Below are 24,283 nucleotides of genomic sequence, written 5' to 3' on the forward strand. Positions count from 1 at the left end.
TAGCTTCGGGATTTCACTCCATTGACTGCAATGTAATAGTGAAATCCCGCAGGGAATAACGCAGGCAGCAAATTCTGTGCGGTTCATTGCGTTTTCCTGCGTTATTCCCTGCGGTATTTCGTGGTTTCGGGACATAATGTTCATCAATGCCTGCGTCCTGCAGGGAAGTAATGTCATTATGACAGGAAGAGGAAGCGGAGCAGAGTAAACACACACACACACATCACAGACAGACATAGAATTCACACACATCACACTCACACACAGACATATAGATTACACATAGAAATCAAACGTACGTATAAGAAGAACATTTTTGTGCACCGTAAAATGTCTTTCTTGGAGCCTTTCATTGGGGGACACAGACATTGGGTTATATGGTGTCTCCAGGGGAGGCTTCACACTAGGTTTAAAAAAAAAAAAGAGTTAGCTCCTCCTCCCACAGCATATAACCCTAGCTAGGCGGGAACTAGCTCAGTTTGGTGTAAAAGCAGTAGGAAAAGGACTACCAAAACCACAAGGGTAGGAGCTGTGTCCCCCAATGAAAGGCTCCAAGAAAGACATTTTACGGTGAGTACACAAAAATGTCCTTTCCTTTCTCGCCTTTTCATTGGGGGACACAGACAGTGGGACGTCCCAAAGCAGTCCCTGGGTGGGAACTGAACTATTAACAGCGTATAACATCAGCCTAAGAGCTGACTAACAACTGCAGGGAACCATATCAAAACACTGTCAAGAACCGAGCAGTGGCCACTTATAAATGGGCCACTGCCGCCTGAAGGACTTGTCTTCCAAGAGCAGCATCCGCGGATGCATGCGTATGCACTCTGTAGAATTTTGTGAACGTGTGCACACTGGACCAGGTAGCGGCCTTGCAAAGTTGGGCCGCCGAAGCTTGATGGCGTATAGCCCAGGAGGCACCCACTGCTCGTGTAGAGTGCGCCCGCACAGATTGAGGGGGAACGGCACCTCGTGCTTTGTATGCCTCACAGATGGCAGTCCTGATCCATCGAGAAATCGTGGATTTAGACGCCGGGTTGCCCTTTTTGTGTCCTACTGGGAGGACGAAGAGGGCATCGGACTTGCGCAACGGCGCTGTTCTGGAGATGTAGATCCGCAGAGCCCTGACAAGATCGAGAGTGTGAAGGGCTTTCTCAAAAGAGTGGACCGGGGCCGGGCAGAATGACGGCAACACAATGTCCTCGTTCAGGTGGAAAGAAGATACGACCTTCGGAAGGAAGGCGGGGGAAGACCGAAGGACCACCTTATCATGATGGAATATCAGGTAAGGTGAGCGACAGGAAAGAGCTGCCAGTTCGGACACTCGCCTGATAGAGGTAATAGCGACTAAAAAGGCAACTTTCCAAGACAGTCGTTGAAGAGAGATTTCTCTCAGAGGTTCGAAAGGAGGAAGTTGAAGGACTCCCAGAACCAGATTCAGATCCCAGGGATCTAAGGGGTCCAAGGATATAAGGAGGGACCAAATGTGCTACCCCTTGAAGAAAGGTACGGACCTGAGGGCGAGAAGCCAGCTGCTTCTGGAAAAAAAATCGACAAGGCAGAAACTTGTCCTTTAAGGGTAGTGAGAGCAAGACCCGAGCCCATACAGTCTTGCAGAAAAGCAAGAACATTAGGGATTGAAAAGGTCAGGGGCGAACGATTATGACGGTCACACCAGGAAAGATAGGTCTTCCAGGTCCTGTGGTGAATGGTGGCGGAGGAAGGCTTCCGAGCAGTAAGCATTGTATGAAGTACCCTGGAAGAAAGACCCGATTTGGCTAGAATCAGGGATTCAAGCGCCACGCCGTCAAATGCAGCTGTGCTGTATTCTGGTAGAATATTGGACCGTGCAACAGAAGATCAGGGCGGTCGGGAAGACGCCAGGGAGTGTCGCTGAGAAGTTGGAGGAGCTCTGGATACCAGGCTCTCCTGGGCCAGTCCGGGGCCACAAGGATCACCGGGATTCCCTCCGCTTTAATTTTCTTGATTACTCTCGGAATGAGGAAACGGAGGGAAGATGTAGGGCAGGCAAAACTGCGACCATGGAAAGACTAGGGCGTCGGAGCCAAGCGCTAGAGGGTCTCTCGACCGAGATATGAAGGGACGTATTTTGGCATTCATTCGAGACGCCATGAGGTCCACATCCGGGAATCCCCAACGAAGAGTGATCTGATGGAACACTTCGTCGTGGAGGGACCATTCCCCTGCCGCTAGACCTTGCCTGCAGAGAAAGTCTGCGGCCCAGTTGTCTACCCCTGGGATATGGACTGCTGAAATAATGGGGATGTGCTTCTCTGCCCAAAGAAGAATCCTGGATACTTCCTTCATCGCTGCCTTGCTGCGAGTTCCTCCCTGACGGTTGATGTAAGCCACAGCCGTGGCATTGTCTGACTGGATCCGAACAGGGAGGCCCAATAGTAAGGGTTGAAAATTCTGAAGGACTAAAAATATGGCTCTGATCTCCAGAACATTGATGTGCAGAAAGCGCTCGGAAGGAGACCAGCATCCCTGAACAGTGTGGTGGAGAAATACCGCCCCCCAGCCTATCAGGCTGGCATCCGTCGTGACTACCTGCCAGTGGACCAGGCGGAAAGATTTCCCTTGAGATAGGGATGAGGCTTGAGTCCACCAGACGAGGGAGCTGAGTGCAGACCGAGATAGGCGGACTGACCGGTCCAGAGAAGCTGGATTCTTGTCCCAGGAGGATAGAAGATCTAGTTGTAGAGGGCGCAGATGGAATTGGGCAAAGGACATGGCTTCTATGACCGCCACCATCTTGCCTAACACTCTCATTCCATTCCGAAGGGATGTGTGACGGCGAGAGCGGAGGGATTGGGCGGCCCGGATCAGGGAAGACCTCTTGTCCTCTGGAAGAAAAACCCGGGACTGAGCCGTGTCTATCAGCATACCTAGAAAGGTGATGCGCTGATGAGGAATGAGGGATGACTTGTTGAAGTTGATAAGCCACCCTAGCCTTGACAGCGTGTCTAGGCAAATCTGCACGCTTTCTGAGCAAACGTGAAGAGAGCTGCCTTTGACAAGAAGGTCGTCCAAATAGGGAACGACCAGGATGCCTCTGGGGTGTAAAATGGACATGACGGCCGCCATGACCTTTGTGAAGACCCGAGGCGCAGTGGCCAGCCCAAAGGGGAGGGCCCTGAATTGGAAATGACGGTGTCCTACAGCAAAGCGAAGGAACTGTTGATGAGAGACACATATGGGAATGTGTAAATAAGCATCTTGAATGTCTATGGAAGCTAGGAATTCTCCAGGTTCCATGGCGGCTAGTACTGCTCTCAATGATTCCATTTGGAAAGTTCGAAAAAGAAATAAACAAAAAACATGAGCTGGCCTGGGGCTCAGGCCAGACGTGTCAGCATCCCTGCTGACACTAAAAAGAACTGAGCTAGTTCCCGCCTAGCTGGGGTTACATGCTGTGGGAGGAGGAGCTAACTGCTTTTTAAACCTAGTGTCAAGCCTCCCCTAGAGACAACATATAACCCAATGTCTGTGTCCCCCAATGAAAAGGCGAGAAAGGAAACAAACATGCGGGCTCCGCCGTATTTTTACCTTCCAGCCGAGGTAAACACACAGCGGCGGCCCGGTATTCTCAGGCTGGGGAGGTCGAGGGGCAGGGTTAATGCACCCCCCTCCCGCAGCCGAGAACATCAGCCTGTAGCTGCCCCGGGACTGTCGCATCCATTATGCGGTAGTCCCGGAGTGTCCCGGCTCTTCCTCTTGCCGTGATGCGGTGGCAATCAGGGTAATAATGAGTTAATGGCAGCGCATTGCCGCCACTAAGTCCAGGCTTTAATCATGCAGTGTCTATGAGACAGCTTTCATGATTAACCCGTAAGTAAAGTGAATAAACACAAACACCGAAAAATCCTTTATTTTAAATAAAACACAAAAAGCCCCCTCTTTCACCATTTTATTAACCACTCCCGAAACACACGGCTCCGGCGTAATCCACCGAGACTGACACACAGCGCTTAATGCAGCCTCGTAACGAGCCTGCAGGGGTAACCACAGGTCATTTCCCACGGTCGATAATATGAACACACTACCGCCGGGAGAACTGCAGTCTGTCGATTGTTGATTGAGCTGTCCTCTGTCTATCTATTCTTCTAAATACACAATACCAAAGGACACGGCCAATCCCGTGCCATGTTTCAAATATGGATACAGCCATATACAGAATATTTAATAGACAAAAAAAGAACAAATCTGTACAACGACTTAGATGCAAAACACTTAAATTTTATTGATATAAAAAGATGATAACAAGTAGACAATATGTAAAAAGTAGAGACAGATGGTATATGCCAACAGGTGGCGCTCTCACCACATACAAGGTAGATAGGAGCACATATTGAATAGATAGATATAAATGTGCACAGCCAGGGCCCACTCATATATCGGGTAGCCCAAAGCTGAACATATTACAAACAAACCAGCAATGCTCTTTGCAGCCGATCCAGAACATAATAAAGACAGTATATATAATAAATAGAAGTATATTCCTGAGTCAACTGCTGTACTCAAATCATACCTGTGAGTGTGGTGGGAGCCCAGAACCCCGACCTATAGGTTTCGATGGGTCCCCCAGAAGAAGGATTGACATCGAAACCTATAGGTCGGGGTTCTGGGCTCCCACCACACTCACAGGTATGATTTGAGTACAGCAGTTGACTCAGGAATATACTTCTATTTATTATATATACTGTCTTTATTATGTTCTGGATCGGCTGCAAAGAGCATTGCTGGTTTGTTTGTAATATGTTCAGCTTTGGGCTACCCGATATATGAGTGGGCCCTGGCTGTGCACATTTATATCTATCTATTCAATATGTGCTCCTATCTACCTTGTATGTGGTGAGAGCGCCACCTGTTGGCATATAACATCTGTCTCTACTTTTTACATATTGTCTACTTGTTATCTTATTATATCAATAAAATTTAAGTGTTTTGCATCTAAGTCGTTGTACAGATTTGTTCTTTTTTTGTCTATCTATTCTTCTATCTACTATCTATCTCAGAAGGAAATTACTTTTTTTTTTTTTTTCTCAATGTGCTTTATTGCATTGAATACATTAAAACACATGTACCAACCTGCGGCAAAACCGCGGTAAAAATACAGCGGTAAAACCGCGACAAACCGCATGCAGTTTTCGGGTGCGGTTTGCTGCGTTTTTTTACCGCGGGTGCGGTAATCTTTCAGACCCTGCGGAATTTTCTTAAGAAAATTCCGTTTTCCAGTGCGCACAGGGTCTTAACATACCTCACGGTGCTGGTTTTTTACAGCTGCAGTTATAAGTAAATGAAGTTCGCCACTGGTACGTGCCACTTACAGAAGTGATCCTAGGATAGACCCTGATAAAGTGCTCTCTTCTCCACAACTCTTTCCCTCTTGGGTGACAGCTGTAGCTTCCAGCCCAAAGCATGCAACAGCTGTCACTCAAGGGATCGTGACGCTTTGAACCACTACTTCTTTTGTTTTTGTACCTTTTGTTTTTTCCTCTTCTTCTTCTAAAAGCCATCATTTTTTTTATTTTACTTTCGACAAAGACATATGAGGGCTTGTTTTGTGCAGGACAACCTGTCGTTTTAGAATTGCACCATTCATTTTTAACATACTGGTAAAACAGGAGAAAAAAACTAATTCACACCATTGTTTCATTTTGTTAAGTGAAGTAATTACGGCATTTCTTGTGCTATAAAAGTGATAATACAATAGGATTATCCCCATCGGTAAACATACAATAATACCAAATTTGTAACTTTTTCTTCTTTTTTAAGGGGTTGTCAGGCTTGGAATACAAGTCTGCAGGCACTGTACAAATAATAAATTTATTCATATACATAAATTTATATATATATATATATATATATATATATATGTATATATATATATATATATATATATATTAGTATTATAAAATATAGCCCTATTAATTCCATAGCGCTCTACATACATCAGCAACACTGTCCATATTGAAGTTAACAATCCAAATTCCAGCATATCTTGGTAGTATGGGAGGAAAAACAGAGTACCAGGACGAAACCCACACAAATGCAGGCAGAACATACAAACTCCTTGCAGACATCGTCCTTGGTGGGATTTGAACTCAGGACCCCAGCACAGCAAGGCTGCAGTGCTAACCCCTGAGGTATACTTCTTTAAAAGAGAATAGGTCAGCAGGTTTTTGCTATATAATCTTAGAGCAGCATAAGGGTTAGGTAAGGGTTAAAATACTGAATTCAGTGATGTGTCACTTTTGAGACCGTGTGCCGTTGCTTACTTAAAATTAAGGTTTTATCACCATGACTTTATCATTGCCAGGACTATATATCACACTACTGCTAGATCACTATGTACCCTCCACTGATAAGCAACTCACTGCCAATACACAATGTACAAGGAGAGATGTCATGTGAGCGGGATTAGCTTTCTGAGTTCTGCTACATACTATATATACGAACTCTGATTGTCACGACTGCTGCACCCAGTAAACTGAAGGCCGCTTTACACGCTGCGATATCGTGACTGATATCGCCAGAGTGGGTACCCGCCCCCATCGGTTGTGCGACACGGGCAAATCGCTGCCCGTGGCGCACAACATTGCGCTGACCTGTCACATTACTTACCTGCCAGCAGCGTTACCGAACCGCCGCCAAATAGAAGCGGACGGGCGGAGATGAGCGAGACGTAACATCCCGCCCACCTCCTTTCTTCCTCATTGCGGGCGGCCGTAGGCAAGGTGAGGTTCCTCGTTCCTGCGGTGTCACATATAGTGATGTGTGCTGCCGCAGGAGCGACGAGCTACTTCGTACACCGAGCAGCAGCAATATTCGAGAATAGGAGGTGATGTCACCGATGAGCAATTTTGGTCGTTTTTGCGACGATTCAAAATGGCTCATAGGTGTCACACGCAAAGACATCGCTAAAGCAACCGGATGTGCGTCACAAATTCCGTGACCCCAATGAGATCGCTGGAGCGATGTCGCAGCGTGTAAAGCGGCCTTAAGTGATACATTGTTGGAATCAGATTTTCTCTTCTTACATCATGCTGCTCTTAGTTAAGGTAACAAAAACCTGCTAACAGATTCCGATTAATGCAGATAGCTGAGGGCACTTGAGCAAAATTTATTTTTACGGTCAATTTATTCAGTGACTATAACAGTAATGTGTCATTACATTTGACACTGCATACTGATGATAGCGATCTATAAAAATACATAGATTGTAAAATTAACCTTAAAGAGTAACTAAACTTGGAATATGATTTTCTATATTTGGCAGGTACTTTAAATGCCTGCATATGAGTGGGGATTCAGGTCCTGAGATCCCACCGATCGCTCAATAGATCCACAAACAGTGCACAGCTCCTGCTTGAGCACGGACACAGAATGGAGTATGGATTTAATATAAAACACTAGCTACGAAGCCTATGTTTTCTATTAGAGCTGCACACTGTTAGGGGGTCTATTGAAGAATCGGTGGGGGTCTCAGGAAAAATCTGCAGGCATTTAAAGTGTCTGCCCAATATAAGAAAAATCATACAAAAATGTACCTACTCTTTAATGTATATTTTATCCATTGCAGTCATCAATATTCAGGGTAAAATGTAATTACAGATTATAGGGAACCTGTCAGCAGAAATTTTGCAATAAACCTAAAAGATTCCCCCTCTGCAGCTCCTGGGCTGCATTCTAGAAAGGTTCCTGTTGCTATTGTGCCCCCTTTGAGACCAAAATAAAGACTTTATAAAGTCTTACCTTTTTGTATGCTAATCTTTTTTTATGTACACAGGGGTGGGCTCTCTTGCATCCGTTAGTCGCCCTCCTGCCGCTTTACGCCGCCCCCCATCGCTCATTTCCATAACCGAGGCCGCCGCCCAGTGCTCCCGAGGTCTCGCACATGCGCCGTGCCACTCTCGCGGGAGTGAGCACTGTGCACAGTGTGACCGCTGGTGACGTGATTTCGCAGGCGTGAGATTATGGGTGGTTCTGTGATTGTCATACGCAAGTACCCGCCCATAATCTCGTGCCCGCGCTTTTCACTCTGCCTCGACTAACAGACGTAAGAGAGCCCGCCCCCGTGTACATAAAAAAAAAGATTAGCATACAAAAAAGGTAAGACTTTATAAAGTCTTTATTTTGGTCTCAAAGAGGGCACAATAACAACAGGAACCTTTCTAGAATGCAGCCCAGGAGCTGCAGAGGGGGAATCTTTTAGGTTTAGTGCAACATTTCTGCTGACAGGTTCCCTCACAGAGCTATTCAGTGCTATACACACAACTACTATTGTTTGTGTATGGAGTCTGCATGGCTGTGTTAGATTTCATGCACCTGCTTGCCATGGGTGCGGTTGAAACACCTGAATCTAAATTAGGATGGTGCTAACATACTTTTGCCCATAATGATAGGGCGAGACAATGTGGCCAAAACTGTTCAATGTAATGGCCAATTTCTGCACAATATTGTTTCTGTGCCTATGAAACTCTAGAGTTCAAATCAAGAGACCCACGAAAGGTCGGTGCTTGGTCTGCGAAACAAGGATGCTCAAAAACTGGCAAATCTTCATATTTATGTACTACTGCCATTAAGATAAAGTTATATGAAGCATCAGGGCACATATGGATGAAATTTTGCACACCAAGATAGCCTGTTGCTGCAAATTGCCAGTCTGTGTGGAGAATAGACCATACTCAGATGCCATATGTGCTATTGCATTAGGGCAATTTTTCACATGGACATTACATGGGTCACAGCATTACCTCCGATTGTCTGATGTACTGACCAGACTAGTGCATGTAAATGGTGGCAGCTCTTGCACCTGTTAACCCTCCCAATTTTATCTGATCTGATAAATTCAGCAGCCCATCAGAAGGTACCTTTATTGTATACTTGTAACCCTCATCTTGAAGCGGTGAGCTCAGCCAGGCAACACCCAAAAGGTCAAAGACAATCTGAGTGTAGTCATTTCTCTGTGTGTACAATGAATCTAGTCCTATAGACTTAATCTGCATTGGTTATCATTCTGAACTGGCAGGATAAACCTGAAATGCAACTTGAAAATCTATAGATAATCTATGCTTATGTAAGATGTCCCATTAAGTCACATCTGCTAGGGACGAAAAATTAGTCACATAAGAAGAACCTTTTACCATTTTGAGCATGTAAAATGACCACAGCATGGAAGAGTGGCTGCATAGCTGAATAAAGTGTCATTTCTATTTATTTCTCATTTCTGTTGCAGACTTGGTTTACGAGAACAATCCGTTCTGGGACTGTGCTTGTAAACCAAGTTACTCATCCAGCAAAGCAACATTTCCTATAGGAAATAATGCAATCTCAGACAATTCGTTCCACAACTTGTTAAATGTCCCATCCCGGTTCCCTATTGTGCCATTCCACACATACACAAACACACACGCACACACATATTATGCTCACCTTACCTTCTGTTCCCTCGCCGGCCTCCTGGTTCTTGTAGTTTGCCGGTACAGGATGTGTATCAAGTAACCATCGCGACTGATACCGGAGCTTCCACTGCCAGAGCGCTGACGTCAAAGGCATGAGCCGTTTGTCTCTGATTGGTCAGTGCGCTGCCTTTGAGAAGCGGCTGACAGCGCAAGTTCCTCCATCGTCGCAATAGTTACCGGATACGCATACTGTACCTACGGACTACAAGAACCAGGAGGCCAGCGATGGAAAGTAAGGTGAGTATAATATGTGCGTGTTTGTGTGTGTTTGTTAAAGTACGGAACCGGAAGTGTGTGCGGTGAGTATTTGCTCGTACAGCAAAGCTTGCTCGTAAACGGAGTTACAAATTTACAGCAAGCTTTGTTTGTATAGCGAAATGCTGGCAAACAGAGTTACTTGTAAACCGAGGTTCCACTGAGTTAGCTTGTAAAGTTTAGGTTCTAATTTTTATTAGACCAGGGGAACAAGAGAAGATTCATCTATGGGGACACATACCATTTCCTTGAATGATACTGACAAATCATAAAAAGGAGTTGTGCAATAGGAAAAAAAACAAAAGTACCCCAACAATGGTCTGATGTGGCTTTCTAAGGCTGGAAACACACTTATGCGTGTAAAATCGGTCCGAGTTGCATGAAAAAAACTCGGCCGATTTTAGTTCACGTTAGGTCAGTGTGCAATGCAAGTGCGATGCTTTTTTTTAATTGTTCCAGGCTAGCAGTGCGTGTGTAATGCGTGTGTGATCCTTTTTTTTCTCAGCAGCTGTCATCTGCCATTCAGCTCTGCTACATGGCCGCTGACAGCAGCCACAGACAGAGCCGCACGATCAGAATTAAGTCGGATGAACGTCACCCGACTTCATTGTCATCCCGCGGCTCTGTCTGTGTGGCATGGCCTGATTTTCGGTCACCGGAGAAGGTCTCACCGGTGACCGCAAATCCCCTGAGTGACCGCAGTGAGCCGCGCTATCAGCCATGCAGTCACTGAGGTTACCCGCGGCCACAGCAGAAGTCCTCCCGCTGAGATCTGTGGCCGCGGGTAACCTGAGTCACATCATCCCTTCAGTCGCTGCGGGGAGCTCACAGAGAGCGCTAGTTGTCTGTGACCGCTGTCAGCTTCCGATGTAGCAGAGCTGACAGCGTCGAGGGACCTCTGTGGATTACGTCGGACATGGAAGGGTATTTGGGGGTCTTGAATAAAGTGGTGAAAGAGGTTGTTTGGTTTTTTTTTTGATATTTATTTCAAATAAAGGATTTTTTGGTGTATGTCTTTATTTTCTTTATCTTACAGGTTAATCATGGAAGGTATCTCTGGGAGACGCCTGCCATGATTAATCTAGGACTTAGTGGCAGCTATGGGCTGCTGCCATTAACTCCTTTATTACCTCGATTGCCACCGCACCAGGGCAATTCGGGATGGCCGGGCGGCTGCTGGCTGATATTGTTAGGGTGGGGGGCTCCCCATAACGTGGGGCTCCCCATCCTGAGAATACCAGCCTGCAGCCGTGTGGCTTTACCCTGGCTGGTATTAAAATTGGGAGGAACCGCACGCTGGGTTTTTTTTAATTATTTATTTATTTTTTTAACTGCATTATATAGACCTGCCCACCGGCAGCTGTGATTGGTTGCAGTGAGACAACTGTCACTCATCGTGGGGGCGTGTCTGACTGCAACCAATCATAGGCGCCGGTGGGCAGGGAAAGCAGGGAATACGAGATTGAATAATGAGCGGCCGGCTTTTTCAAAAGAGGAGAAGCCTCCGGAGCAGTATGAACGCCGTGCAGCGCCACGACGGTGATCGGGAATCGGTGAGTATGAGAGAGATGGGGGGGGGGAGGGATAGAGCGACATGGACAGAGAGAGAGAGAGAGAATAGAGACCGAGAGGGTGAGACCGACTGACATTAATCGCATGTTTCTCAAAACACTGGAAATGGGTGAGGTCTCACAATGTCGGTCAATCTCTATGATTGACCGACATTGTGAGACCTCACTCATTTCCAGTGTTTTGAGAAACACGCGATTAATGTATTTAGAAAAACAATTGTCACTAAGATGGTGTGAGTGCCGGTCCGTGTAACATGCGTTTTTTCCAAGCTCCCATAGAGTTGCATTGGAGAGACTCGCATGAGAAACTCTTCAAATAGCAGCTTGCTGTGATTTTTTTTTTCTCAGTCCAATTTGGAGTGAGAAAAAAAAAAAATCGCAGATGAGAGCTGATTCATTGAATAACATGGGTCCGAGTGCAATGTGAGATTTTCTCGCATTGCACTACTGCGAGAAACTCGCAAGTGACAAGCCGGCCTAAGTGTGAGACATGTAATGATAGAGCCCTACTCTCACTCAGGACACCTACACGAGGGGAGGAGGAGCAGAGCTGTGTGTGATTACAAACACTTCCTATAGCTCTCCTTTCATGCCCGTCAGTATGAGGGGCTGCTGATAAGTCTTTGGCTTAGTGATCTTTTTCTGTTTCTATGGTAACGAATGAAGCCTTATGTGTCTAATATATGTTTTCAAAATTTTGTGTTTGTTGCTTATGGCAACAGTGTTCTACGCACGCGGGAAAACAAAATGGCGGAGTCTAATGCGATATTCACAGCAACTGAGAGCAGAGGATAAAATTCTTGTTTCTGCAAGGAAAGTCCGCGAAGGATATTCATGGTGATATGTCGCAGACATTGGGGGATCAATGCCCTTCATATTCTACCGTTAACAACTGGGTTGCCAAATGTAAAACGGGCCATTTCATCACCAATGATGAGGAACATCCTGGACGAGAGTGATTGTTGTTCCGGAGATTGTCGATGCTGTGCACAACCTCATAATGGAGAATCAACGAATTTCAGCTAAAGCAATAGCAGACTTCATGGGAATTTCTCGTGAACGTGTTTGTGTCATTATCCATGAACATTTACACATGAGGAAGCGATCTGCAAAGTGGGTCCCCAAATGTTTGAAAACAGATCAGAGAAGCATGCGAGTGAAAACTTCCCAGTCCATTTGTCAGTGTTTCCGGACTGAAAAGAACTTCCTGGATTGACTGGTCATTGTGGAGGACCCTGGATTTGTTTTTATGACCCTGAAAACAAGGAGCAGTCTTAAAGAAGTTCAAGGTGCAAAAATCAGCCACTAAAGGGATGGCGTCTGTGTTCTGGATAAGGAGGGTGTGTTGCTAGAGGACTACCTTCAAAAGGGTTCCACCATCAATGCAAGGTATTCCATTGAACTTTTGGACTAATTGAAGGCTGCTCTGAAGGACAAAGGGCACAGCAAGCAGTTCAAAGGAATCTTGTTCCTGCAAGACAATGCCTCCGCTCACACTGCACAAGTAACCACAGCAAAACTGTCAGAGCTGGGCTAATGTCATGGCTGCTACGGATGTCTGGTTTGAGCACAACTGAAATCCTTCTTTTTGCCAGGCTTATAGAACTTGGAATACTGATGTAAGAAGTGTGTTGACATCAGTGGAGAGTATATGGAATAAATGTAAAGTTTCTTCATCCTATCTCGTTTCTTTCTGGGTAAAGCCAAAGACTTATCAGCAGCCCCTCATATAAGGGGAGGTGGAATAATGCAAAACTGACAATGCTGTGAGAGGAGAGCTGCAAGAAGTGTGTTTAATAACACATAGCTCAGCTCTACTCCCCTCTCCAACTTGTAATAACAATAGGTGCAGGCAGGGAGAAAAGAGCAGGTAATAGAGCAGTCTGACATTCTCTGGCAATGTGTTCTCTTTTTTTTTTTTTCTTGAGTGACTTCTCCTTATGATTGGTCAACTCACTGCAGGCGAAAAAGTAAACTCCTCCATTGAAGAATCTCTGCTAATGTGTTAGCAAAAATTAACATTTAAACTTTACTAGCTAATATTTACACAATTATTCAACTCTGCCACCATAATGCCATGATGTGGCCAATTCAACATGCTGAAACTCATGGAAAGTCCTAAATAGGTCGGCGTCACACAACCGTATAGTATCTGATCTGAGCGCATTGGATTCTATATGCCAATGATACTTGGCTCAAACTCTGCTGCATGTGTGAGCTGAGTGTCATTCTACTGATTAGAATCACATCATGGGTGAGGAGACGAAGACATTAATCTCTCCATTTTCTCCATTGCCTGTCTCTGTGTATATCGGATTGTACTGATGTCATCGGAGTGCAGTCTGATGTTTCCCATGCGCCCATAGACTTGTATGGGTGCATGTGATACCAGACATGCTGCCAATCGCAGCATACTGCAATTTTTTCTCCCTCAATCCGATTAGAGCGGAGAAAGAACTCACAGATCTGACCTGCATCATTAACTAAGGGTACTTTCACACTTGCGTTTATTTTCTTCCGTTACAATCCGCCCTTTTGGAAAACAGCGGAATCCGTTAACGGATTCCGCTGTTCCCCATAGACTTGTATGGGTGACGGTTTGTACCAAAAGGACCTGCGTTGCTTCCGCTGGGCGACGCTCCGTTGCTTCCGCCCAGCGGGAGGAACGCAGCATGTAACGTTATTTTGAGCAGCGGAATCCTCTGGATTTCACTGCGCATGCTCTTTTTTTTTTTTTTTTGAAATCAAACTTTATTTTGGCTCGCGGTGGCCGAACGTTCAGCTGAGCGCCCGCCCGCCGGCATGCCCGGCCGCCGGCAAGTGACAGCGTTCAGCTGAGCGCCCGCCCGCTGGCATGCCCGGCCGCCGGCAAGTGACAGCGTTCAGCTGAGCGCCCGCCCGCCGGCATGCCTGGGCGCCGGCAAGTGACAGCGCTCAGCTGATCACCCGGCGGTCGGCTGCAGGGAGCGATCAGCTGATCACCCGGCGGCCGGCTACTGGGAGCGATCAGCTGATCACCCGGCGGCCGGCTACTGGGAGCGATCAGCTGATCACCCTGCGGCCGGCTACTGGGAGCGATCAGCTGATCACCCGGCGGCCGGCTACTGGGAGCGATCAGCTGATCACCCTGCGGCCGGCTACTGGGAGCGATCAGCTGATCACCCGGCGGCCGGCTGCAGGAAGCGATCAGCTGATCACCGGCGGCCGGCTACTGGGAGCGATCAGCTGATCACCCGGCGGCCGGCTGCAGGGAGCGATCAGCTGATCACCCGGCGGCCGGCTGCAGGGAGCGATCAGCTGATCGTTCACAATAGTCTGCCGCTGGTAAAACTGTAATAAAATTAAAAAAAAAAAAAATCAAAACGAATTGCGTTGTTTTGCAGCATCCGTTGCATCCGTTGTGCCACTATATGCAACACATCCGTTGCATCCGTCACACAACGCAATGCAACGGATACCGTTCAACGCAAGTGTGAAACTAGCCTAACATTGCATTCGTCTGTGTTATACGCCAATATTAGCGAGCCCTTAAGGTCCCTTTCACACATCAGTTTTTTGCCATCAGTCACAATCAGTTTTCTCGACGGATCTGTTGCAGATTGTGGCTAAACTGATGCGATGGATCCGTTTTTTGACGGATCCGACTAGCTGGGGGCTAAATAATAAACTGGAGCATGCTCTGTTAAAAAAAACGGAATCCATCGCCGGATTCTGTTATTTGACGGATGACGACGGATCCTACGCCTATAGGCTTCCATTCTACCAAACGATTAACGGCGGACGGATCCGTCGCTGTCCGTTTTTTCGACGTACACAAAAAATGTTACTTTGGCCATTGTCTCTGTCCGACATACAAACATTTTTCAACGGATTTGTCGAACGACTGATGAAACATGAGGCCATCCATCGCAATCCGTCGCTAACACAAGTCGATGAGAAAAAAAACGGATCCAGCGGCATCAGTTGCCGGATCTGGTTTTTTTTTTTCAAAGTTCGACGGATTGTGACTGATGGCAAAAAACTGATGTGTGAAAAGGGCCTATAGGAGTTACTCATCAGACACCCTGGAGAACTGTCTATACACAGCAGTCAATCTGAATAGACAGAACTGTAATATATATCACAGAGTGAAAACAAAGACAATGCACCTCCAGATACAGGAGCTGACCTTCAGATTAATTTAGAATAAGTGCACTTAGGCTACAGCATAAATCTGGTGCTTTCCCAAAGAATACTGTAACATTACCATAAGCCCCAAATCTCCACCTGGAGGCCAAAAGTATGTTCTCTTGGCCTCTGTCTGGTGGGAATGCATGCGAATACAATTTGTATATAGCATAGCGTGGCCATCTGCACTTTCCTATTAAGAGGGACATTGCAATGACACTTATTAGCCCTCAATTCCATGTCAGTATTTTTGCATCAGTGTTTCATCAGTATGCCAAAGATTGACACCTGTTCTCTGTTTTGGAGACAGTCGTGGTTTTGGTAACAAATAATGATCAAAAATACTGATGTTGAATGAGGAGTCAGATGGTATAGGTTTTCTGTGTTTTGTTTTTTTACAATGGGTGGAGAGATGCTTAGACATCCATCCTAACTGTGGCCAATGTCGGGCGCATAGCTCCTGAGTGTGCCTACCCTTAGCCCTGGTGGCTGGCTACCGCCGGTGAGAACAAGAGGATCAATAATGTTGAAATAAAGCTTCCTGATCATTAGCCTATCAGCCAGTCCTACCAAAATTGTCAAACAATAATCTGATGTGTATGGTGCATTAAAGAGGATATCCAGCATCTCTGACCTCTGCATAGAGATGTTAGCGGCACTACTGATGTATCATCAGTCAGAAACTGGGTCTCATGCAACAGGTCCTATTGATTAGATACCGAGGAAGTAACTGACAGATGCCATGATAATGAAGCCTCCAGTTTTCTAATGCAAAAATCAGAGATATTGTATTACCCCTTTAACAAGCAAAAGAGGTTTAGCAAACAAATGTGTTAGGCCAGGATGTAACTCACAGTCCATATACGGACTAAAAAGCCAAGAAAGACCACTGAGACCCCAATCCGAACTCACAGCCTGAAACGTATCCATGTCTGTAAATTCAGGTCGTGGACCCACAATTAGTGCAGGCACTGCGGTCCATATACGAACTGTTAGGCTAGGTTCGCACACTGCGTCTTTTTGACGCTGCGTTTTTGTGCGTTTTTGGCCGCTAAAAACGCACAAAAACGCACCTGCGTCGAAAAAACGCCTAAAAAAACGCATGCGTTTTTGCCGCGATTTGGTGCGTTTTGCTGCGTTTTTTAAATGCATTCCATGGGCGGAAAACACAGAAAAACGCAGGAAAGAACTGACATGTCCATTATTTTTTTTTAACTCAAAAACGCAGGTAAAAAAAACAGATGTGTGCGGACAGCAAAAATGAAAACTCATAGACTTTGCTGGGGAAGCAAAGTCCCGCAGTTTTAAGGCCAAAAACGCACCTGAAAAACGCGCAAAAACGCCGCGAAAAACGCACTGTGCGCACATTGCCTTAAGTGTAACGTTGTGAACCTGGCCTTTGGATATGCAGTGATAGGGATTTGCAGAGTTTTCTGGACCAGATCAACGCTAAAAACTTCCTTAGGCCCTGTGCGCACATTGTGTTTTTGCTGCAGATTTGCTGTGATTTTGGGTGCAGAATTGGTGCAGTTTGTGTTAATAAACTTCATGTAGTCCTTCTCCAGTAAAGTCTATGAGAAATCCGAAATGCTGTGTGCACGTTGCTTCCTGTTTCCTTACAGGTTTTGCTGCAGATTTTCTGCAGCAAAAAGAAGCAGCATGTCACTTCTTTTCCGCAGGTCCCTGCATTTTTCCATGTGTTTTGCCATTGATAGTGTTAAAAAAGCAGGGACAAAACCGCAGGCAATACCGCACCAAAACGCGGATAAAACGCATGCTTTTTTTTTATGCTTTTTTTTCGGCCAAAGGTGAGTTTTTCAGCCAGAGGGTGCGTTTTTGCTGAAGAAACAAATCTGCTGTGTGCGCAGAGGGCCTTAAAAATCTCCCAAAACCTGGTTGAAAGACTCTTTCAATTCATTGTTATGTTAACCCAGTTTGCTGCTCATAAGGTCACATTTTTGAGCATTTTTCCCTCTTCAGATTATAAAATACACCTAGTGGGAAAAAAAAGATGTACATATCACTTCCAGGAGGACTCCACCTCACAGAATATGCTCTAAATTTGACTGAAGCTGCAAAAAAAAAAAAAAAAAACACTTCAGGAATTAAAAAAAGTCTTAAACTTTTCAAAACTACTTTGAAAAAATATTATAGAAAATTGGCGCATTTCCTGACAGAGCAACCTGTTGTTTAACTTTTTATTTTATAAAACTATAATACCTTTGAAAAGAGGCAACTTTGTAATAAAACTTATCATAGGAACCTGCGTCTTTTCCCTGCTGGACTGATCTTTTACATTCAGTTCATGAAGAAAATCTGTATTCAGTGAAGAAGGATCTTCACATTACTGAGATGAGAGATGGTGCTTTTAAAATTCTATGGAGAGGAGGACAGTTTTAGAGGCAGACACAGACACTCAATGAAAGCTCTACTGAAAGGACACTGAGGCCTCCTACACATATCCGTGAAAAACACGCACGTGTGTTACGTTCCCTTTTTCGGGTCCCTTTTCCGTTTTTTAGTCCGTTTTTATGGTATGTGTGGCATCCGTGTGAATTGCGTATACTAGCCGTGTGTGCGTGTTCAATGTCTGTGTGTGCGTGAGATACGTAAGTGACATGTCCGTGTGTTGCCCGTGTGAAATGTTCCGTGTGTGATGCTCAATGTCGTTGATACATACCCGCTGACAGCAGACAGCGACGCGCGATGAGAATGAACTCGGGTGAACTTCACCCGACTTCATTGTCATCCTGCGGCTCTGTCTGTGTGTCGCGTACTGATTAGCGGTCCCCTGTGAAGGACTCACCGGTGACCGCTAATCCCCTGAGTCACTGAAGTGAGCAGCGCGATTAGCGCTGCCGTCACTCAGGTTACCCGCGGCTAGCTGGATCCTACACCTGTGACCGCAACTCACCTGTGACTTCACCGCTGTCACTAGGGCGACTTGCAGTCACAGTTGGAGGATCCAGCGGTGGCCGCGAGTAACCCGAGTGACATCATCGCTGATCGCGCGGCTCACCTCAGTTGCTGCGTGGAGCTGTCACGAGCGGCGGTGTTCTTCTGCAGCTCCTGTCACCTTCACGTAGCAGAGCTGGAAGCGACGCGGGACCTCCGTGGATTACGCCGGACATGGATGGCTTTTTCGGGCTTAATAAAGTGGTGAACGAGGGTATTTGTTAGTGTTTATTATTCCAAATAAAGGATTTCTTCGGGTGTATGTGTTTATTTACTGTAACTTACAGATTAATCATGGAAGGTATCTCGGGGAGACGCCTGACATGATTAATCTTGGACTTAGTGGCAGCTATGGGCTGCTGCCATTAACTCCTTATTACCACGATTGCTAACGCACCAGGGCAAATCGGGAAGAGCTGGGTAGAGTCGAAGAACTGTCGCATCTAATGGATGCGGCTATTCTGGGCAGCTGCTGGCTGATATTGTTAGGCTGGGGGGCTCCCCATAATGTGGGGCTCCCCATCCTGAGAATATCAGCCTTCAGCAATTTGACTTTACCCTGGCTGGTATCAAAATGAGGGGAACCGCACGTCGTTTTTTTTAAATTAATTATTTTATTTATTTTACTGCTCGATATTGATACGCCCAACGGCGGCTGTGATTGGTTGCAGTGAGACAGCTGTTACTCAGCGTGGGGGCGTGTCTCACTGCAACCAATCATAGGCACCGGTGGGCGGGGAAAGCAGGGAATACAAGATTGAATAATGAGCGGCCGGCTTTTTCAAAATAGTAAAAGCCGCCGGAGTTTTTTTAACAGCTGTGCAGTGCAGCGCCGCGCCGGTGATAGGGGAACGGTGAGTATGAGAGAGGGGGGAGACTGACCGACATGGACAGAGAGAGAGAGAGGGACAGACAAGACAGAGAGACCGACCGACGGACTGAGGGAAATTGACCGACATACACAGAAAAAGAAAGAATGACCGACATCGCTAGAAAAAAAGCACAAAACGTACACTGAGCATACGGAGATGCATCCGTGTCACGTACATGTGCTCACAAACCCATAGACTTCCATCGGGTCCGTGTGTGCGTGTTCCGTGCAGAAAACGGACATGCTTCTGTGCAAAACGGATACACATACGTATCACGGACACACGGACCGTATGGAATAACGCACGTGTGACCTCAAACCTAGCATAACATTGGTGCACGTTTGTCCGTGTCTCCGGTATATACGGAAACGAACCAAACACGCACGTGTTTCACGGATGTGTGTTGGAGGCCTAAAGCTGCTTTCACACTACGTCTTTTTAACATGCATCCTGAACGGTTTTTTGCTGCAAAAGGGGATCCTGCTTTTACAGCAAAAAATGCATGCAAACGCATGTCTTATTTTGCAGGATCCTGTCACTGGATGTTTAGGGGCGGGCATTGGAGTCATGTGATCGGGAGTGAGGGGAACTGAACGTGACATACTGGGAGCCGGCTTCTTACAACTGCGGAGGTTCGTAACCAAGGTAAACATCGGGTATACTTGCTTGGATACCCGATATTTACTTTGGTTACAAGCGTCTGCAGCTGCTAGGAGCCTGCTCCCTGCACACGTTACCAACGTAAACATCGGGTAACTAAGATAAGTGGTTACCCGATATTTACCTTGGTTACGAGTGTCCGCAGCTCTCAGGTGGGGGAGAGAGGGAGGGGGAGAGACAGAGAGAGAGGGAGGAGAGAGACAGAGAGGTAGGAGAGAGATAGACTGATCACGGGGCTGGTGTCTGGGCATGCTCAGTAGAGCAAGCAGGATCCTGCCTATTAGCATGCCAGCGTTCACCTGCGTTTGCGTGCTGTTTAGTCAGGATCCAGCAATTTGCAGAAGTTGGACGCAGCTCAAAAACGCTACAAGTAGCGTTTTTGAAAGATGTTAAAAAACTGCAAGTCGCTGGATTCTCACTATAACGCACGCAAACGCAGGTGAACGCATGTTAACGCGAGTCCATTGCAAATGCATTGAAATGAAAACGCATTTGCACTGGATCCGTTTCTGCGTTAAAAAAACGTTCAGGACGCATGTTAAAAAGACGTAGTGTGAAAGCAGCCTAAGGCAGCGTGACACTGGCGTATGACTCCTATAAGTGCAATGAGAAATATCGCATTGCACTCGGCCCCATTTACGACAATGTTACAGCTCACATCTGCGAGTTTTTCATTAGCCCTAATCTGACTGAAGAACAAAATCGCAGCATGCTGCGATAGTCAGGGAGAGACGTGCCACTTGCACCCATACAAGTCTATGGGTGTGAGTGAAACATCAGACTGCACTTTGATTACATGAGAGTGCAGTGTGATATAGCACAGGCTGACAATGAAAGAGATGGAGAGATCACTCTCACCCTCTCTTATGCAGCTGTGACCTGATGGCAAGATCGGATCACAGTCGCATGCCACTCGACTCACACTCGCAGCAGAGCCTGAGCCGAGACTCATTAGGATATTGCATCCGATGCTCTGGCATACTCTATGTGACTCCAGCCTCAGGCTGCGTTGCCATGATAAGCTTTTGATGTTTGAGAATTTCTGCACCTATTATGTAAATTAGTTTACTTGCACTTTTTACACGAGTTTTAATTAGGTTTTTGACCCTCTGTTTTTGTCTCTTTTTGGTATGTCATGTTTTAAATAATACTGCTTTGTTTTTTATACTTCTTAGTACAGTGGAACCTTGGTTTACGAGAGCAATCCGTTCTGGGAGTGTGCTTGTAAACCAAGTTACTCCTTCAGCAAAGCAAGATTTCCCATAGGAAATAATGCAAACTCAGATAATTCATTCCACAACTTGTTCAATGTCCCAATCCTGGTCCCCTATTGTGCCATTCCACACACGCACAAACATACACACACAAGCACGCACGCACACGCACATATTATGCTCACCTTACCTTCCGTTCCATCGCCGGCCTCATGGTTCTTGTAGTTCGCCGGTGCAGGATGTGTATCGGGTAACCATCCAGACCGATGCCGGAGCTTCCGCTGCCAGAGCGCTGACGTCAAAGGCATGAGCAGCTTGCCTCTGATTGCCCAGTGCGCTGCCTTTGAGAGGAGGCTGACCGTGGAAGTTCCTCCATCGTTGCGATGGTTACCCAATACACATACTGTACAGGCGAACTACAAGAACCGGGAGGCCGGCGATGGAACGGAAGGTAAGGTGAGCATAATATATGTGTGTGTGTGTGTGTGTTTGTGCGGACTGTAAGAGCGGGTTAGAGCGCGGTTAAAGTACGGAACCGGGTGTGTGTTCGGTGAGTATTTGCTCGTACAGCAAAGCTTGCTCGTAAACTGAGTTACAAATTTACTGCAAGCTTTGCTCGTATAGCGAAATACTCGCACACCGGGTTACTCGTAAACAGAGGTTCCACTGTATTTGTGTTTGACCAAACATTTTGATATACTCATAGATGCATGTGTGCTTTTTTAATCTAGGGATTTTCCACTAAATTCAAGTACAATTCAGTGTACCCGCAGAAGAAATTGACATGCTGCGAATTGGATAAACGAACTGCAGGTTGCTTTATGCTAATTAAGAAAAAATGATCATGATATTTTTTTATAAATCCCATCACTTTGCTGGAACAGTAAGATGCTGCGTTTTTAATACAGCGAAAATACGCAGCATAAAAAAAAAAAAAAACACCAAAAACTAATCCGGACCCTTGTTATTACCACTTGGTTGTCACTACAAGGCTTAGAACATGACCACATTCACTTGTGCTGCCATGTTGCAGCTACACATAGCGATCTTTGTCTGTCATGGCCAAAGTCGCTGTGATGCCTCAGCCTCCATGCGAAGGGAAAAACAGCAGATGTTTCTACAGGATAAAACAGAACTAGAAAGCAAGCAGCTGACCATGAGGAAAATAAAGCGTTTATAGAAAGTAATGAAGAAATGCATGTTTCTAGAGTATTACTAGAAAACTCGGGAAGCTTACCCAATAATTAACTTGAAAAAAAATGTCACCAGCCTAAAATGACAAATCTATGACACCCTCGGCCTGAACAATGTGGGCTGGAAAAGGCCCATTGATCTTAAGTAACACTTAGGCCAGGACCACAAGTGTACTTCACGGTCCATATATGGACAGCGACGGCCGGACTGACAGCGACGGCCGGACTGACAGCGACGGCCGGACTGACAGCGACAAGCCAGACACCAGAACGTATAGTCTAATAGACACACATAGGAGACTGTACGTTCGGGTCGGGAGGCCGGCGGTCGGGCCAGGCACTCTGTGTATATGGAACGCGAAATTCACTTGTGTGAACCAGGCCTTATAGTTACTAACTTTTCCCGCCCATTTATCTCAACGACTTCATACACCAAAATGGGGACCACAGCGAATTGAAAAATGCATCACTAAAAAAGACCGGAAACGTCCAAGCTGATGTTTACAGCATGAAACGTAATGTGGCGAAACCTCTATGGCTGTAACGCTGGTGACACGCCGCCCTTTTGTCTTTTAATAGTGGAGCTCCCTAGAGAAGTCTTCCTGCACTAAATGTTGTCTGTCACTGATCCTCCATGACAGAAAGACAAAAGTGACACTACTAGGTCACACATGTCCCTGGGCAAGTGAGGGCCGTATCTGGGCACACACCATGACCGGCTCAGTGCAGTGCCCCATGAAGAGGCAGGTCATATCCGACTCCCATTGTCAGGGACGCTGGGTATCGGGGGTTCCCCCTTGTTTGTGTATAGGACAGTCACGTGGCCCACTATAAACACTGGCGGCCGTTGTGGTGCGCGCATTACACCTCACGTTCAGCACAATGGTAGCTGTCCCCCCGCCGTGCCCCGGTGCTGCACGGTGTGTCCGGCCGGGCACTGGAGGCCGCTGTGGGACACCGTGCAGTGAGCGCTCACCTCAGTACACACCACGCTGCTGCTGCCCGCCCAGCCGCCGAGACCATTGATGAGCTTTCAGCTGCCGCCTTCTCTCACGCTCACCGGTTCCGTCTCCATCCACACGCCCATCCGTATATATTCCGTCGCCTAGTGTGTAGCTTCCCCGTGTCGCTAACACCTCACGGCGCCGCCATGTTGTCACTAAGCGCGCCCCCGCCTGTGGTTCATGAGAGGAGAGGAGGGGGCGCTCGGGGGTCTCGGCTGCAGACACTGCTCTCAATGAGACGATTCCTCCTGCCATGTAGATGTGAGACTACATGCCAACATTTGCAGTCTCACATGCCTGTGCCCCTGTAATGCCACAAAGCCCTCTAAAGGCCAATCAACTACTCCCATTCCCTTAGCCATCTTTAGGGGATGTTCACACAACACCTTTGTTCTGCCTGTGGAGCTGCCAAGTTTTTCAAGGCAAAGCAGCTTCAGGAAAATGCTGGTGGTCTGTTTATAGAAGCAGTTTTGCTGTCATGTTTTGTGGGGCTCCACCGCCGGCATCTTAAGTTTTCTATAATTTAATGTGTAACTTGGTTTAAGAAGTCGCAACATTTTGGCGAAACTCGGAGATAAGCAAAAGTGTAGCAACATTTGGCGTTTTCCTGCCCGTTTCTCCCAGCTATGCCAAAATGGGTGGACCTGGGGCATGATAGGGGACTTTACGACCAGTTGTGACGTTACCGGTTACTGGTGAAAGACTTCTGGTATGGCCTTTAGCAGATTTTAGTTTGTTGCCTGCACAGAGAACTCATCGATTCACGCAGGCGCACCTGTATTTTCAGCTCTGCCCATAATATGGCAGAGCGAAGTGAGTCGGGAATGTGTCTGTGCAGGTGCGAGATTTTGCCCGCCTACGTGGATGGCGCCCAAGACGTCATCCACGTCAATCGGCACAGAAG

At 46.6% G+C, this 24,283-nt stretch overlaps 1 protein-coding gene across 3 annotated transcripts in view; it reads right to left on the reverse strand.

The window, feature by feature from the left end:
- SCML2 (Scm polycomb group protein like 2) overlaps positions 1–23,612 on the reverse strand; it is a 175,515-nt gene extending 151,903 nt beyond the window's left edge. For 2 of the 3 annotated variants that reach the window (XM_075336294.1, XM_075336293.1), the window contains exon 1: positions 23,352–23,611. The gene's annotated coding sequence lies outside the window, so the exon portion shown is untranslated. Of the gene's footprint in view, positions 1–23,351 lie in introns of all 3 variants that reach the window. The other variant, XM_075336295.1, reaches the window with a different exon arrangement.
- Positions 23,613–24,283: the final 671 nt, after the last annotated feature.

The sequence above is a fragment of the Anomaloglossus baeobatrachus genome, chromosome 2, assembly GCF_048569485.1.
Source record: "Anomaloglossus baeobatrachus isolate aAnoBae1 chromosome 2, aAnoBae1.hap1, whole genome shotgun sequence".
Taxonomy (NCBI): domain Eukaryota; kingdom Metazoa; phylum Chordata; class Amphibia; order Anura; family Aromobatidae; genus Anomaloglossus; species Anomaloglossus baeobatrachus.